General features: G+C 44.4%; 2 long non-coding RNA genes across 2 annotated transcripts; both read left to right on the top strand.

Annotated features, from left to right (window-relative positions):
- Nucleotides 1-6,516: 6,516 nt before the first annotated feature.
- Nucleotides 6,517-7,532, top strand: LOC134221341 (uncharacterized). Its single transcript, XR_009982332.1, has 3 exons — nt 6,517-6,911; nt 6,970-7,080; nt 7,137-7,532. It is a non-coding gene; the product is annotated as an uncharacterized LOC134221341 (long non-coding RNA).
- Nucleotides 7,533-11,799: 4,267 nt separating this feature from the next.
- LOC134221340 (uncharacterized) lies at nt 11,800-13,088 on the top strand. Its single transcript, XR_009982331.1, has 4 exons — nt 11,800-12,184; nt 12,239-12,385; nt 12,444-12,595; nt 12,653-13,088. It is a non-coding gene; the product is annotated as an uncharacterized LOC134221340 (long non-coding RNA).
- Nucleotides 13,089-13,415: the final 327 nt, after the last annotated feature.

The following is a 13,415-nucleotide window of genomic DNA, read 5'->3' as shown; positions in this document are numbered from 1 at the left end:
AGACACTTGTCTTCATTCCACATAAGTGTATGTTGTTGTCCAATCATCATTTCTATACCAACATTTGAAAAGGGCGTAACAACCAAAATTTATTCCTTCTGATTATTTGTCTATATATAAAGCTATATATGTGGACGAAGAATCAGAAAGAATGAATTTTGGCCGTTACGCCCTTTTCAAATGTTGGTCTAGATTTCTACCTTGTTCATCTCGTCGACGACTTTAAGGAATACTGCCCTACGGTCCTCCGAAATATCCGTCTGCTCTGTTTGTCCGATCGCAGCCAAGTTTTCTTCATTGAAAGCAATTCCATTCCGCCTGTATAGCGGTACGCCATGCTTTAACGGTACCTTACTTCACGTAGCCGGACAAGTAGCTTGATTTGTGTATGAAGTGTTTCTTGATGCACACGTTGATAGCATAGTCGTCATCCAGTTGGCGGGGAAGTTTGCCTACCAACTGGACCACGTCGACTGGAATGTTGATAATTTGGCCGATAATTGCCAAACTACCTGTTACCATAATGAAAATTAATGAAAATGTTGAAAAAAATGGTTATGAAAATAGATAAGGAAAATCATATATTTATTTGATGTAATAAATGTTTAAGTAAAATAACTTTTCCACAAACCTGCAGTATGCCGCAAACGACAAAACTGCATGAAATTGATCCTGGGAGACACCAGTCTTGTGGTGAGTGAGTCCAGCGGAGGCAAATTGGACGGAAACTTTCTAGCACACACATCAGATGCGCAACCGAAATCGTTTTCCACGAATCGTTTCTGGAACTCCCGATCAGCCCGATCGAAATTGGGATTGTCTTGTGTTAAAAGTGAAGAAAATATGTTCGCCATCATCAGCGACAGCAGACACGTTTTCTTCAACGTCACCACGCTCATCATCGACATCTACTCTTGCGGACTGCATCACAACATTTTTACCATGATCATAGTTAACAACTGTATCAGCACGGATTAAGTTGAATTCTACTCGAAGAAATTGTAACACGGGAACATTAATCCTTATTGACAGACAGATATACATAATTGACAGATGCATTCGCATTTAAAATAACTGTACCAAGTACAATAAGACATGTAAAAACATAAAAGATTAAATGAAAAATTATGGCAAAGCGTACTATAAACAACAATAGCATAATAGTATAAAATTCAAGTAGCATGTGTTTAGGATATGTTTATTCAAAACATCAAAACATACTATCTCAGTCTCAGCTCAAACTTCTCCCATGTAATATGATGGTTATGATAAGAACCAATTTGTTTTCCACAATAAGCCACAATGCAATCTCAAGCATCAACACAGCTTATGATTTGTACTTTGAAAAATATTTGTCTCGGCTCAATCTTCTCTCGTGTGAAATTATGATTCTGAAAAGAACCCATTTGTTTTCAGTAATGCACCTTCCCAATCACAAGCAGCGACAAAACCGAAGCAGAATCTAGAGAAAATTTCATTTCATTGTTACTGACCCCAATGTCAGCCGATAGACACCATCCATGCGAATCAATTTTTGCAGCCTCCCCCTCCGAAGAGCGCTTGAGCTGCTGCCGACGCCAAGCGATAATAATTTGCACTTTGAAGAAGTAAAAGAAGAAGAAGAGTCCCTGGTTATGTACGAAAGCACTGGCATCGAACAAAAGAAAGACGGAGCAAGCAAGCCGATGGCAAGCGATTATAATTTGCACTTTGAAGAAGTAAAAGAAGAAGAAGGAGGAGAAGAGGCCCTGGTTATGTACGAAAGCACTGGCATCGAACGAAAGAAAGGCGGAGCAAGCAAGCCGATACCAACGATACGGCTCCCGAAGAGGCGGGGCCTCGGACTCCATGCAAACGTATTCTGACCAGCCGAAGTCTGGTTTTCTCGGAAAATCGGCAGGACAATTGCATCGCAGCGCCAACAAGACATCACCGGCGGTGGAAAGGCTGCGGAGAAGGCAACAGCAATGATGGTTGCTACGGGCGGTGGCAGCAACGATAATTGCTACGAGCGGCGGCAGCAAGGCTCAGAGAAACATCATCAAGGGTGTCTCATCGAAGGCGTCGAGCATTATAAACAGTCTCGTAAACGACATCTTCGAGCTGGCCAAGCCCGCCGTTTCGGAGGGTTCCAAAATCGTCACCAAGTAAGTAAGCTCCTAGTGAATGAACGAGGAAGTAGCTTTACTTGAAACGGCCCTTTTCAGGGCCACAGTCCCACTCAAAGAGGAGAGGCCGGAGGCAAGCCGGAAATCAAAATTTTGAAATGAATTTCCACTACTGATGGAACACGATAGATGTCATCCATTCTAATACATTGTTTTGCAACGTCTCCATGCAAGGAGCGCATGGGCTCTCATTTGACTGCTAACTAAATGATGTGAGACGTCATCATTGTTTACTTCCCGCACTTTTACTGCTATCTATTCCAACTTTCTACAGTCACCAAGCGGTTATGATGTGCCATTTAAAGAAAATATTTCGGCTCTACCTTCTCTAATGTACAATGGTGGATTTGACAAGAATCGATTTTGATCCACAGTGCGCCTTTCTAATAATTTATAGACTAACGCAAAATGAACTCCCCCAAGAAATTATGACGTTTGAGCGGGTCGCATAATGAACGCAAAATGGACTTTTGTTCGAGTGGACGACTCGCTCAAATGTCAACATCCATCGGGTGAGTGAATTTGATGGACTTCTGCATAGGTCTATAGCAAACAAACGATAGTCCGTACCTTGAGTAAAAACTTCACTTTTCTGCTAAATAGCCATTATTAAGAAAACATTTTCAGTGGCGCCACTGGTATCCGAGGACCGTAATCGATGCCATTTTTGCAATAAACTCTTTCTTCTCATAAAATTTTAGTCCTGAGAAGAACCGATTTTTTTCCACAATGCACCGCTAACAGTATAACTAAACGATAGTCCGAAGATTGTTGTTTTTGGCGATGGCCTCTCGATGTTCCGCTTTCTGCTGAGACTGCTGCTACGGGCGTCATCGTTGTGCCCGCTCTCCGAGAAAATTTAATTGAACTGAGGGTTGGAGTCGAGTTGCACGATTTTGATGTCTGTGCTTGCGATGCACATACGCGATTGGTTGGTTTGCCGATTTTTCAGTGCCTAGTAAAATTCAATTTTTCAATAGTTTAGCACCTTGAATGCATTTTTTCGATAGTTGAGCAAAATCTTAAAGAGTTCATCGATCGATTAACACCAAAATCTTTAAAATCGGTTGAAAGACGGCTGAGTTATTAGCCCATACTTCCTGACCACTTTTCGTGACGGTCTCAGATTTGAAACTGCAGAATGACCCCCCTATGTTCCGGAAAGACGTAATTCTACGTCAAAACTGTTCCGAATCATTACAAGCCATGATAACAAACTTATCAAACTTGTATACTGCCGTTATACGTTATACTACCGGCAGTATACAAGTGCGAAAAAACAGTATCGGATAGGCAGCCGCCACAGAAAAATGGTGATTCTCGCTTTGTTTTCGCTCCTTTCGTGTTGGTTACTGCACAGGTGTGTAGAACAAGTTGAAATGCATCATCAGAGCCAGTCCTCCCCGCATTTGGAGCTTTCTAAAAAAAAATTATCATGGGGTATAGCATCCCGAATCAGTTCTCTATCATGACAGCTGGCGAAAAAAGTTTCTCGCGATATGCTACATACATATCGTATATGTACTTGATACTTACTTGATACTTGATGGGCTACAGCTCTTCGATGAACCTACGCCGAATGGAATATCCTTCTCCACTGGACTCGATCCTGTGCCAATCACTTCTAGTCGCCCTGAACATTGAGCGCCCTCAGGTCCTCTTCAACTGCAAAAAGCCATCGTGTACGCGGCCTTCCACGAAGCCTGCAGCCTCTTCCGGGTTCTCTACTAAATATTATCTTCGCTTGACGTTCTTCCGGCATACGAACAACATGACCAGCCCACCGTAGTCTGCCGTGTTGTATAAGCTTAATAATATCCAGCCCTTTATACACCTGGTATAACTCGTGATTCATGCGACGCCGTCAGATACCGTTCTCCTGTTTACCGCCGAGTATTGTCCGCAGCACCTTACGCTCAAACACCCCGAAAGCTCTCCAATCAGCCTTCTTTAACGTCCATGTCTCATGGCCGTATAAAGCCACCGGAGGAATCAGAGTGGTATACAGCGCGAGTTTTGTTTTCGTTTGCAGACTACGGGACTTAAGCTGATTACGAAGTCCGTAATAAGCCCTATTTGCACCTCACAGGTAACATCATTTTCACACGTCACTAATGTTCCAAGATACACAAATTCTTCTACCACTTCAAATTTTTCACCATCCAGCACCATTTCGCTACCACCACCACTAATGAACCCACGTTGATTTCCAGCGACCATATACTTCGTTTTGCTGGTATTGACCGTGAGTCCAATCCTAGCTGTCTCCCTCTTAAAAGGCACAAATAATATCGACATCATCCGCAAATCAAAGGAGTATATGCGATCTTGTAATAATGGTACCGCTTCTTTGCACACCAGCTCTCCTAATCGCTTCCTCGAGCGCTATATTGAACAGTAGATTCGAGAGTGCATCACCCTGCTTTAATCCGTCTAAGGTAACAAATGACGTCGATATTTCATCCGCAACCCTTACACTTGATTTCGATCCATCCATCGTTATACGAATCAGCCGTATTAATTCCGCCGTAAAACCATGTTCAAGCATAATTTGCCATAATTTATTCCGTTTCACTGAATCGTGCGCCGCCTTGAAATCAATAAACAGATGATGTGTCTGCAAGCTGTACTCCCGGAATTTATCAAGGATTTGTTTCAGGGTAAACATTTGATCCGTCGTTGATCGGCCCTTACGAAAACCTGCTTGGTATTCGCCGACGAAGGACTCTTCAAGCGGTCTCAATCTGTTGAACAGAATACGAGACGTTGTTTTTGGAAACCGACCCGGCATCGAAATAAGGACTATGATTGGAAACTCAGTACCTGGAATGTCAGGACCCTAAATGAATCTGGACGAGTGAGCCTTCTGGCTCACGAACTCCAGAAGGTTGGAGTGAACGTGGCAGCTATTCAAGAAGTCCGATGGCTCAGATCCGGAGAACGTGAATTCCGAGCCGTGGAACCCACGACCAACACTGCATTCAAGTATAACATCTATCACAGCGGCGGTGAAAAAGCAGAGCATGGATGGAGTTGGTTTCGTAGTGGTGGGCAAGCAGATGAAGCGAGTGATGCGGTGGAAACCCATGAGCGAACGGATCTGTGTGTTGAGGAAACGGGGAAAATTCTTAAATTACAGCCTAATCAACGTTTACGCACCGACAAAAGATAAATCCGACGACGTGAAGGACACGTTTTATGAATGTGTTGATAAATCCTATGGAGAGTGCCCAAAGCATGACGTCAAAATTGTTATCGAAGACGCTAAAGCTCAGGTCGGTAGAGAGGACTTTTTCCGTCCCATAATCGGTAGGGAGAGCCTTCACTCCGCTACCAATGACAACGGCCAACGGCTAGTAAATTTTACTGCTGCCAAAGGGATGGCCATCAGTAGCACCTACTTTGCACGAAAGAACATCCGAAAGCACACCTGGAGACACCCAAATGGTGAAATTTGCAACCAGATAGACCATGTTCTGGTGGATGAGCGCCATTTCTCGGATGTTATCGATGTGCGGACATTCAGAGTTCCGAACATTGACTCTGATCACTATCTCGTTGTCAGTGAAATTCGATCACGGTTGTCAAATGTATCGAACGAAAGATCACAGCGTACGATGCGTTACAATATCTAGCGATTGTCGGCGAAAGGAGTATCGGCTGAGTATCGCCAGAAGCTCGACGAACGGATAAGTGCAATCAACGTTAGCGACAACATCAACGATTTATGTGAAAAAACTGGTGGAATTAAATGGACAGTACTTAATTCGTCTTAGACGGTTTAATACATTCCACTAAAAGAGCTTAATATATTTTTCTGATCTATGTGAGTCGATCCATGGAGCGATGAGCACAACAGCACGAGAAGTGGTAGGCACTGCACAGAGGCGGGTTGGTTCGATGTGGAGTGTCAGAGAGTGACAGACGAGAAGAACCAAGATTTTTTTATGTACAGGTTATCCGACTTCGTCAGTAGATGGGAATAACCAGCGCGGGGGGGAAACACACATTTTCAGTGCAAAACGTAAACAAACGAGCATAAATTCCATACAAAAATCCAAGATGGCTGAGTTGGGGATATTGACAAGTCGGATAACCTGTACATAAAAAAATCTTGGGAAGAACGTTGCCAGGTACGTGTCGGGTACCCGATCGAATAGAGATCGGTACAAGGAAGCAAGAGCAGCCGAAAAACGAACACACCGCAGAAAGAAAAAAGGAGAAAGACAGCGCCATCTCCCATCATGTACAACGATCAACAAGGGAATTTGCTGACAGATAAAACCAAAGTGGCTGCCAGGTGGAAGTAACACTTCGAGACTTTGTTTAATAGAGGAAGTGACGGTGCATCGGTGAACAGAATAAATATTAGCGACGATGGACAAGCTGTGGAGTCACCTACACTAGATGAGGTTAAAAAACTGTTAAAGAGCAGTGAGCAGCTTTATGAAGTTCTGCACCATTGTTGCGTACACCCTAACTGGTACGCGGCACCTACATTGAAACTTTGCTTTGTTATAGTGAAGTTGACTGCGATACTCGTCACAAATGTCATATAAACGTCGATCAGAAAGAGTGGCTGTCAAACGATGACTAGCTATTTTGATTGAAATACTGTTGTAGCTATATTCCATAGAGGTTCTATTATAGAGTATGTAATTGGATATAATTAGCTCTCGGCATTATACTTATGTGCTTTCTGTTCCCGAATAGTTACTTATTTATAAATTTGCGTGATTAGAAGTAAAGTTTGAGATTGCGTATATTGTAGTTACAGCTAATAATTGGTATAGATTTTCAGGTACATGCAACGGCTTTAATAGTAGCTCGTAAATAGTAGTATTTTGGCTGCTTATTTTCACTATTGAAACCTGTAGATCCATTCCCAACGGAATTAGGAAAGCTTACAAACGTAAGTGCATTAATACTAAGCTTATTGTAACAAACTTAACAATTGTTCGTTTATAGGAAAATTTTAATCGCTGCGCTTATCGCTGCGACAATAAACAATGATTAAAATTACGGAACCGCGTTTTCCTCTCGTTGCATTCGCAACAACCATATTATGTCAAAAATATAAGAAGACGAGGAAATGCCTGCTGGCTGGTTGGACGGCCTCATTTGCCCTCTCTTTAAGAAAGGGCACAGACTGGAGTGCGCCAATTACCGAGGAATAACCTCCTTAATTCGGCGTACAAAATTATGTCACGTATTCTGTTCCTCTTACCCCGTGACCATCGTGATCGACACACCGTCTCGTGCGGTGGCATAGTGCGCGCTCTCGGAATACGACAGGTATTTCCCCCTGTAATTCGCGGCCGCCGCGTTTCAAACGTTCACGAACAAGTGTATACAGTGCTACAAAATCGCAACAGTGAAGACTAGCTGTGAATCGACGAAAAAACGGATAATGGCCCGTTTACATATTCGCTAGTTCTAGCGGACAATGCACTGTCCGACAATACTAGCGCGAAATTAGCATAATGTAAACGCTTATTAGCGATGACAATTCCTGTTTACATTATGCTAATATCGCGCTAGTATTGTCGGACAGTGCATTGTCCGCTAGAACTAGCGAATATGTAAACGGGCCATAAGCGAAGTGAAAAGTGTATTCAACACGTGCTGGAGACAACCAAAACAAACAGCCATCGTCCGGCTGTTTTCATTCAGTTGTCGATGGTGTGGGTAGCGGTACACCCAGAGGAAGATTTTTGGTAGAAATAAAAAGTGTCGAAAAGTTTCGAAATCTCGAAGGAAAAATTAAATATTGAAAAGTGTCCGAAAGTGTATACTGGGAATCTTACAGTGCCCACCGTAATTGTGTGCCTACAGTGGGGCGTGAAATACCAAGAATTACATAAATTTGAGGTTAAAGGGACATAGAAAGTTGGGTGTATTCTTCGTTAGTCCATTTGGGGTAGGTAACGGGTGACCGTTGCCATAGTGGTACAATCAACCTAATTCAACATGGCGGCCGCTAGTAGCGGCGACCCCGGATGGTCTGTTGGACGTAGACTACCAAATTATATGGATCCAACAAACAAGTTTGGTGAGTTAACGTTCCTTCAGCTAACCGCAAAAGATGGTGCCACACTGCCGATCAATCCTTTTATCATTGGAAAAACGGTTGAAGCATGTGCCGGTGGAGCCATCGAAAGTGCTAAAACCGAAGCACAAGGCACAAAATACACTTTGTGTGTTCGGGATCCAGCCCAAGTTACCAAACTACTCAAACTGAAATCGCTCATCGACGGAACCGACGTTGAAGTCATTCCCCATCCAAATCTGAACACTAGCAGATGCGTCATCTCCTGCTTTGAGCTGATTTACATGGAAGAAAAGGATATCCTAACAGAACTACTCAGACAACCACGCATCGCATAAGAATGTACGAATAAAATCGTTGACCGATCAAAATTTCATCAAAATCGCATTGAGGTGCGAAGCTCATCAGTTTATTTATGAATTTTCCCGCATAGTAGGCTTTTTTACGACTTAATTCCAGTTTCATTTGTTGTCATCGCATATTCATGCAAACAAACTCAAATAAAATCGGATTATCTGTCAAACAGAGTTTGTTATCACAAACTACATCGCAATGTATAACGAACGAACTCGCATAAAAATCGTACACATCGCATATACTGCCGTGCAACGTCGCGTAAAAAATACACATATATCGCCTCCACTTTTGTACGTAAAAAGCGTTTTCGCGACTGGTATGCGATGAAAATTGTGTGCATAGGCATCGCATAACAAAAAAACAATTCTATTATGCATGCATTCTGGTTGTCTGGGTAATCAACGAAAATGTTATCCGTGTACAACGCATCACCAGGAATGAGGGCGGTAAAAAGGTAAATACGCCTGCGTTGATCCTTACATTCTGTAAGACCACGTTCCCAGAATTCATCAAAGTCGGCCTGCTACGTGTTCCCACCCGTCCGTACTTTCCGAATCCCATGCTATATTATGGGTGTTTCAGCTACGCACGTATACGATGCCCTGGACTGCAACGCTGCTTTAACTGTTCCGATAATTTTCACGGAGAAGAATGCGATAAGGCATCGTTCTGTCAGAACAGCAAGGGCAACCACTAATCGCCAGTGACCGGTTTATAAAAAAGAAGTAGAGGTAATCAAAATCAAAGTGCGTAACAATTTGAGTTTTCCAGAGGCCAGAAAACGTGCTGAACAGCAAATAGGAAATAGTTACGCTCAAGCAGCAGCACAGCAGACCGTGATCGAGAGAAAGCTGAAGGAACTGGATATGGCCATGATGAAAAAAGATAAAGAAATCGCCCGACTGCATGAAGAAAGTAAACGGACATCCGTATCGAGCAAATGACGGCAATTGTTAACCAAATAAAAATCAGGCAGCAAATCGGCAAAGTAAAACAGAATCAAGACTACGAAACCATCAGCAACGAAAAGCCGCACCACAGCCATGAACAACGACCAGTCCACATGACGATAGGCGTCACCACTCGATCGAGGAACAACTCCCCAGCCGTTCAAGGAAGTAAGCGCGGACGACTTCAGAAAAGCAATCACACCAAACCGGCAACCTCACCAGACCATAGACCGCCACCGAAAAAACCGCTGTTACCCACGACCTCACGCAAATGGATTTTTTCCAGCGAGAAATCGGAGATACCGAAGACATGCCCTAGTCAACATGGTTTTCGATAACTCCACTCCCCAGCAGCGCATGAATCACAATGAAGACCAAGGCACGAACACGGACAATGAGCTCAATCGGTTCGGAAGTAGGGAAAGTGTAGTACCTCTTCCGACGCAAGTATGGCAGGTCGAAGGAGTCATCCGGGACGTCTTACCCCAACCCGTTGATGACGAATTCGCCTCCGTAACCGATCAAAATACTGAATACACCACGATAACGGAAACTCGAAATAGACGGCAGAGAGAAGAGGTAGCCCTTCGTTTCACTGGCCACCGCCATTCACAAGCAAGTATAATCTACCCAGCTTTTACACCCGATAGAAGCGTTACCAGCAACGACGATGTCCACAGAACTACACAAAGTATTTCCCCAGTGCCGGCTGTTGCCGGTAGATCTGGAAATAATCGTATAGTAGTTTCGGCAACGGCTGGCACTGTGGGGCAAGACGTCCCACAGGTCAGTACTCGCTTATTCCAACCACAGGCAGATACTGTCTCGTCCAACATTCCAGGTCACTTCCAAGCTGCGGTTCCTGAAGATGTCCCTTCATCGGATCGTCGAATTGATCAACCAACGCGAAGAGTATCCACATCGTCATCTGTCACATGCTCCATCACGGATAGTCGCTCTGGCGGCGTTTTCGCTCTACAGTGGAACCTGCGTGGTCTGAGGGCCAACATTAGTGAGCTGAAGCTCCTCATCGCCGATCTGGAACCTTGCGTCGTGGCACTCCAGGAGACCAAAGTGAACCAAACCGTTGTCCCACCAGATTTCGTCGGCAGGAACTATACCTTACTCCTAGAATCAAAAAGCGTGCACTATTGGCAACACGGGGTTGGCCTTGCTATAAGGGAAGGCATACCATTTGAGCGTGTACAGATCGACACCCCACTGCATCTTATTGCTGCTCGCATTCACGCACCGATCCAGGTAACCGTAGTTTCTGTGTACATTCCGCCGAGCTCTGTTCAATGTCAGGTCGCAATGGGTGAGTTGTTAGAGCAACTAGAAGGTCCAGTGCTGCTTCTCGGAGATTTCAACGCGCATCATCTCGCGTGGGGCTCAAACCATTCGAACCCGCTTGGTCGTTTCATCGCCGAAACGACTTTGAATAAACAGTTGGTAATTCTAAACGATCACTCGCATACTCGTATCGACCCGGCTACGGGAAATACTTCGGCCATCGACTTGACCATCTGCTCCGAAAGCCTGGCTCGTAAGTTCACTCGGCGTACGTTAACGGACACTTACAATAGCGACCACTTCCCGATCACGGTTTCCATCCAGGGATGGTTGAATCAACGGACAGCGCGGCAGAAGTGGCTCTACGACCATGCTGACTGGCCGTTGTACGAACAGCTCACGGCAGAAACAATCCGGCCAGATGTCGAATGGGATGTAAGCAGCTTTACTGAGAAGATTATAGCGGCAGCAATAAAATCTATACCTCGGACCAGCGGCAAAATTGGACCAAAAGCGGCTCCGTGGTGGTGCCCCGAAGCGAAAACGGCAATCCGATGGAGAAGAAAGTGTCTTCGCTCCCTTCGACGACTCCAGTCATCCGACCCGGATCACCCGAAGCACTGGCGAGATTTCAAGAAGCAAGGGCAGCAGCACGAAAAGCGATCACTCAGGCAAAGCAGCAATCGTGGGAAAAGTTCGTGGCGAGAATATCACCCAGCAGCACGTCGACTGAATTGTGGCGGACCGTGAACACTCTACGTGGTAATCGGCGACAGCGTCCGGTAGTCCTCCAGCGATCGGACGGGTTCACGGATGATCCCAAAGAAGTAGCAGAAGAACTAGCGAAAGATCTGTTACGTTCGTATTTTGAAGCTTTTTTAATTGTATTTTGTTATGTGTGCAAACTCAAGAAAATAAAAATAAACAAACCCTGGAGCAAGTGAACACTTTGCGATTAAAACATCGTGCTGCAAGGGAAGTCTGTCTTGCAAACAAGAGGGGAATAGGAAATTATCTTGTCACTCGCAACCAACACAACAATAATTCGTCGCTTCCGTTCGCGACACACTGAGAGCCGCTGGCTGTCACAAACGAAGTAGAGGAGACAGAGTTGTGGTGTCTGCCATGTCCGCGGCATCTGGGGAGTGCTGCTCGTGACACAAGGAAGGAACAAGAACGGCTAGTGCAGACGTTCCGGTGTTCGGAAGGAACAAACGTAACCGGAACCACAGAGCGAGGCGCTCCACAACAGATAAATCGCCGACATCGATACCGCCGTGGGCAGTAATTCGTCAAAGACAGAAAACCCGTTTTCTCAAACGGTTGTTGGCGGAACACGCCAAGGGAAGGCGGCAACACATTTCGAGGTTAGTTCCCATTCAGTTGGCAAGGAACATTCCATTATGAGTCTCAAAATTTAGGCAAGCGGTGACAATTCCCTCACCATAAGCAAAGAAGCTCGGATAGGATAGAAGACTGAAAGGATTGGCAACAGCACGGACCGAACCCCTCAACGATCCCACAGCCACGCGGAACGTGATCGGCAGAGACGATTTGAACGAGTCAAGGTTAGTAGTGGCATAAAAAGACAAATATAGTCCTCTAATCAGTCATCTCGAAGTGCAGGCGACACGCATAAGAGGGAACGACGGTACCTTCAAGCAAAGGTCGCAGCTCAACGGAAAAGCGAATTGCTCCTCCAGATTGTTGTCCAGGTCAAGCAGATCGCCATCGACGGTAGGACGAACGATTGCCACCCAAAAGAGCCTCCACTAGGAGTAAGTTGACCACAAATATTGAGCACGAAGCAAAATCTTATGAAACCTATTTGACAGGGCTTTTGTTTTGGACTTGAATTCGTCGGGTACGTCCAACCTGATGTCGTTTTCGGTTATTGCTGGGTCGAACCTAGTTCTGCCCCGGATCCGCTCTAACAGCTGTCAAAACGTTCGGTTATTCGTTCAGGTTGGATCGCGATCCGCACCAGATCCGACCCAAAACGAACGCTCTGCCGATTTATCGAGATCGAACCTAGGTTCACCAATACATTCGAACACAAACTGTCAAACAGGTGTTTATGTTTACGCTAAAGGAAAATGAAAACATGAAAGACACGGAAGGGTGCGGATGGGTATTTGACTTTTAATCGTTTTTGTTTCATTTGTTGAATTTATCAATTTTGTTGCTGTCTTGCACGTAAAAATGGATTATTTTAATTGTGTGTTGTCTTCAAGTTTCTCTGATGGTGAAATGGATTCAGATACCGACATATTTTTTGCTGATTACTGTAGGATTGAGTTGGATTAAATAACAATTACGCAATATTGTATTATTTAGTAACATGAACAGTACTCATAAATTACTCTCAATTTGTTCAAATATTTATAACAGTGTAGTCATCATAATGCCTTGAAAAATAATGATGACGAAATTAGACGTTTGGAGAGATTGAGAAGGAATGCGAAAGAAAGAGAGAATGAAAATGAATCGTTACAGAGTGTCAGCTTGATTGCGTTGGAAAAAGTCAGTTTGAAAATGGATGTTGGTGAGAGTAGGGATCCTATAATGAGAGATATGCGAAAGCGGCCATTGTAAGCC

Source organism: Armigeres subalbatus, chromosome 3 (genome assembly GCF_024139115.2).
Source record: "Armigeres subalbatus isolate Guangzhou_Male chromosome 3, GZ_Asu_2, whole genome shotgun sequence".
NCBI lineage: Eukaryota > Metazoa > Arthropoda > Insecta > Diptera > Culicidae > Armigeres > Armigeres subalbatus.
The sequence above is the reverse complement of the archived record's forward strand: the minus strand, read 5'-3'. Positions and strand labels throughout refer to the sequence as shown.